We start from the raw sequence: 5840 nt of genomic DNA, 5'->3' as shown, positions 1-5840 counted from the left end.
CGTAAATAATTTAATTCGTTCAAAACGTATCGTAAAAACAAAAACAAATAACATCTGTGTGTGTGTGTGTGTGTGTGTGTGTGTGTGTGTGTGTGTGTGTGTGAAAAAGTTTAATTGGAAGAAAATATGTTTTGTCGCCAGGAAGATGTATATGAATTAAGAATGTGTCATAAAAAATTGTATAAAAAAGAAAAATGTGGATGATTTGTACATTACTTAGATTTCATCGATAACTGTTGGATACAACAAAGATGCAAATGCAAAAAAAAGAAAACAATCTAAAATTATGGATCATCTGCTAGTACACACACACACACACACACACATATATATATATGTGATAGACGTTTTGACCTATTTGTCAATATAGAGTTACTTCCCTTTATGTAGTCTATTTTTCACTATTTTTTTTTTAAGTAGGACTCAAAATCTTTTTTACATTATAAATTATTAATGAGAGTAAAAATAATCCAAAGCAATGCCAGGTAGTAATGCTAAAAAAGAATTATTGGATCATTCGTTGACTTTTAGTAATTAAAAATAAAAAAATAAAAGTGACTGCTTCTTTTTTTTTTTTTTTCGTTTTTTTTTTTACAAATGGCAGCTTCCTGATGGGGGTCACAGAATTGTATTTACTAGTGTTTTCTATGCCATATATTGGATTTGGAAATAGACGAAAATGTATTAATTTAGAACAGACAATTTGTTAAGGCAATGCAAAAATAAAACACCCTGGAAAACCTCATCAGTATGCCCTGTATTTAAGAATTCAGGTGATAAGTCGTCTCCCTCTCAGTACAAACCAATAAGTCTTCTGTGTGTCATGAGTAAGCTGCTGGAATCCATATTAAATAGAGAAGTAGTCAACCACCTCAACAGAAATAACCTGTGACATGCAATATGGTTTCCGTTCTGCTAGATCTACAGCAAATGTGCTAACGGTTATATCTCATAGGATTAGTGAATCTCTTGACAAAGGCTTCCTCTCTAGGGCAATTGCTCTTGACATCAAAAGCCTTCAATAAGGTATGGCATAAGGGTCTACTTCACAAGATTTCCAGTTACGGTATAACTGAAAATGTTTTCTCAATCATTAAATCATTTCTTTCTGATAGGCTCATAAGATGGACAGAAATCAGAGGCCCTCAGTATTAATGCTGGAATCCCTCATGGGTCCATCCTGGGCCCAACTCTCTTCCTGATCTACATCAATGATCTCCCAAAACACACACTTAAATCATTCGTTGACATCTATGGTGATGACACGACCATCTATGGCAACACATCAAACGCTGTAAATGACAAAGTTCTCTCTGATTCTCTCTCCTCTGATCTCGAGCGCATGGTACAGTAGGGGAAGAGGTGGCTGGTTACTTTTGATGCATCCAAAACCAAGCTCCTATCTTTACATCATCAATGCTCTGATCCCCATATGGCATCAATTGAAATGGATGGATCTCGTCTTGGGGAGGCTCCATGTTTTGATAGCTTCTGAGCTTACTTACTTTACTCCTGACCTGAAATGGAACACGTACATCAATCTGTTGCCAAGGTTGCTGGAAAAATGGTGGGATCCTTCTACCGCTCCAGAAGATATCTCACTGCTGATGCAATTCTCTATCTATATAAAAGCCAAGTACATCCAAGGATGGAGTACTGCTGCCACATCTGGGCAGGAGCTGCTAAAAACAGCCTATCCTGCCTTGACAGAGTACAAAATAGGCTTTGTGGCTTCGTGGGGATGCCCTTTTCTCTTCCTGCAACCTCTCTCCCACAGGAGAGACGTTGCGAGCCTGTCTTTGTTTTATCGTTACTTCCATGGCAAGTCTCTCATCTGAGCTCCAATCCCTCGTCCCCCCTCGCCAATCTTTCACGAAAATCACCCGTCTAGCTGAAACCACTGTCAAAAATTTTCCCCACTCTTTATCTGTGCCAAAACCAAAACGTAGATTCCATAAACAAAGCTTCTCTCTTAGAAGTGCACGCCTGTGGAACTCTGTTCCATTTGCCTATTTCTCACCTGACTACAACTTGGATGTCTTCTAGTCCAACATAAACAAATTCCTGATGAACCGCCCCCTTAAGTAAGACACTTTATCAAATCTCAACACTAACATACTGTACACGCAATAACTCTTATCCCTGAGTGACTTCCGGGCCTTGATAAGTGGTGACTACTTTGTAAAAAAAAAAAAAAATGCTGTCAAATAATATGATTTCAGAGTCGCAGAACATTCTAGATGAAAGAAAGTGTTCTGTGTGATACTAGGAACGTCCCCACCCCCCACTCCCCCAGAGTGTGAGGAAATGAAAAAACTTGTCGGAAGTATTTTCATATTTGGATTTAATACAGTATAATCATGTTGACACATCGGTTTCCACCAGATCACCAAAGTTAAGCAATGATGACTCTGGCCAGTACCAGACAGGTGACTATTTGGGAATACTAGGTGCTGTATAGGGTGGCAGGACAGCACTATTGTCAAAGGCATCTCTTTCCCTCTGCTAATCTGTGGGAGATCCTTGGACAAAATCAAAAACCTACTTCAGCCCCTCGATCAGGGTAACGAGAAGTTATAGAAAGCAGGTTACTGATGTAATACAAAAGCAATCAGGAATAATTCTATTTATGGTTTTATATCTCGTTACAATGTTCCAAACAATTGCCAAGTATGGGCACTACTAAGATAGAAAGAAACTGCAAACAGTTGTCGGTACAACTGCAAAGAAAGCTATAGTAATACACCAATCATTCTTGAGAAACAGCGTGAATGGGGTTCTGCATGATGGGAAACAATGAATTCATGAATGTTTTGAGGGAGATAGATAGATGGAGAGTCATAGCCGTCAATGCTTATGCTAGATAGGACACCACTTAAATGAATGAATATTAGATTTGAAATAGACGAAAATACATTAATCAAGAATAGACAAGTCAATGTAAAAATAAAATACTGTTAATGAATATGATTCCAAAGAGTTGCAGAACGTTCTAGATGAATAGTGCTGTGACAACAGCATATTCTTTTCATTGTTTTGACTCTTGAGTATATATTCGTTAATGTTTTATATGTTTTTATATAGATTGATGTGGTTCTCGGTTGATTGACTGTGTCTTACTGTGTTGGATATACACTTGAGAGTCAAAAGAATGTAAAAGAATATGCTGTTGTCACAGATATATGTTACCATGACATAGGCTGGCATAAATGAAAAGTATTTTGTGTGATGCTATGAACGCCTCCCAAGAATGTTAAGAAATGATTCATAAAAATGCGGAAAAATGTGTGGGAAGTATTTTCATACTTGTAGGGCAGTGCTTGCATACTTGATGATAACCAATGTGAGAAACAACAACATGGCCAGAACAAGAGATGAAGATGAAGAAAACAATAGCACACAACAACGTTGTCAAGAGGAGGATGTACAAAGCTTCACATTTTGCTTGTAAGAAAAGATTGCATAAACATATTCATTTCGACTGTCGCCTTGTGAGTTTGCATTTTATAAAAGTGATTTGCTTGTAGATGTTTATGTATATTAAAAAGGACGTATATGGAATTAAATAATGAAAAAAAAAAACAAAGCCTTCTATATGGTGGAACGATAAAATTATCGCTATAGAAAAAACGACATGATTCCATTTCCGTTTGATGAAAACCAGTTTTTTTTTTTATTGCAGACTATCTACTAGTTGACCAGTTGTGTACAAATCCCAAGAGTGATAGGAATCTTCTATCCTGTCTGAAAGTGACACAGTGTTCAATGAGTGAGATCGGAGATGTGCCACTGTATAACTCATGCTCTCTACTGATCCAAGTTATGACAACGAGACCATCATTGCCAACATCCTCAAAATGCATTGCTGGATTGCCACAAATAACAGTACCGTGCCCAGGGTAATGAAAACAAAGTGTCTGGTCATGGTTATAGTCTTTAGTGTGGTTTTAAGTGAGAGCCACATCATGCCATCTCACATCTTTGAAATCGGCTTGAAAGTTAACACTAAAGTGTACTTGGATGTGCTGAAAAGTTTGGTGATCCCCTTGTGCAATCAGGTGGCTACTGGCAAACCCTGAGTGTGGCAGCAAGACTTGGAGCCAGCCCACAAGTCCAAAGAGACTTAGGCTTAACTTCCGAAAGAATGCTACGACTTTGTACCCTCCTCTAACTAGCACCCCTCTCCTCCCCCGACCTGAACCCACTGGACTACTTCATTTGGTCATATGTCAAGCACATCACCAACACCAAAGCCAGCCTGATCGTCGAGTATTCGTCAAGCTCCCACAGGCACTTGTGGAAAAGGCATGTTCCCAGTTCTGGACCCGTATCAAGGCGGTGATGGAGGCTGAAGGCGGCTACAATGAGTAGATGTCAGCTCTACTACATAATCAAGTTACATGAAGTGATTTTTTTCAATAAAATTTTTTAAATAAATCTGTAATGTTGTTTTCTTTAGTGTGACAAATTTATTGTTGCACCCTGTAATACAAACTGTAAATTTGAAAGGGAAAAAATGCAACAAAGATTTTATTACGGATGATGTATAATTGAACAAAAACGCATATATGGTGAGCATATATATATGTATGTATGTATGTATATATATACTAGCTGTACCCTGCCACGCGTTGCAGTGGCTCAATTTGGTGTAATGTAATGTAAAATGCATGTTTCTTATATTCTTATATATTAGTACAGCAATCCACTCCAAAAAGTGAAAAAGAAGGCGAAAATGAAAAAAAATGGTACTCTCGCAAAATTTGATCTGGATCCTCGGGAGTTTCTGTCAATCATTCATGGTTTGGACTAGACCAACAATCAGTGGATGAAGCCGAACATAGCAAAAATGTTGAAACGCTAAATGTTTTGTTTTTTTTGTTGTTTTCTGTATACAAAAATGTGAGTTAGTAATTAATATTTGGTTGATGGGGGGGGGGGTTACTATACACAGATTCGAAAAAGTTGTCCAAAAACAAATAAATTAAAGCAAAGGTAAGGTAAGTTACGTTTCTACCTAACTGGATAATTGTTTAGTGTTTTTATGTAATGTAAAATGTTTAATCGGCTCGAAAAACAGAAATGGTCGCAGACTCTGTTGAATACGTTAAGTTTGGAAAAGTAAGTTGAAAACTAAAAACTATACAAAACAGTGTCTAAAACCCTACAAATATATGTTACCATGACATAGGCTGGCATAATCGGTGGGTTTCTGACAGTATTTTGTATAGTTTTTTAGTTTTAACTCACTTTCTCTAACTTAAAGTAATCAACAGTGTCCGCCACCATTTGTAGCTTTCAAATACACCGATAAACACTGTTTTTCAAGCTGACTAAACGTTACATTAAATGAAAAGGGTTCATATTACTAAACACAGATACAAAAAAGTTGTCAAAAAATAAATATATAACAAATAAATGTTATCAAAGGCAAGAAAAGTAAATGTTCTACCTAACTGGATAAGATTTTAGTGTTTTTATGTAATGTATAATCGGTTCAAAAACATTCAATGTTTATCGGTATATCTGAAAAATACAAATGGCGGCAGACTGTATCGAACACGTTAAGTTTGGTGAAATTTTGGGAAAATGAGTTTAAACTAAAAAAAACTATACAAAATACTGTTAGGAACTCACTCAATATATGTTATCATGACGTAGGCTGGCATATAATCGGTGGTTTTAAACTTTTGCTCGATACAGGTGACGACTTTTAAAAGTCCCTTTTAGTGATTACCTGGTTTGAGGATATTTGTACAACTAAACGGCAAATCTGCTCCAAAAAATCTGGTATTATTTTACTTTAAAGCCCGTTTCACGTTCGTATATAACGAAATATT

The sequence above is a fragment of the Euprymna scolopes genome, chromosome 26 (assembly GCF_053919585.1).
Source record: "Euprymna scolopes isolate OS-2025 chromosome 26, ASM5391958v1, whole genome shotgun sequence".
NCBI classification, from domain to species: Eukaryota; Metazoa; Mollusca; class Cephalopoda; order Sepiida; family Sepiolidae; genus Euprymna; species Euprymna scolopes.
This window is presented reverse-complemented; position numbering follows the sequence as displayed.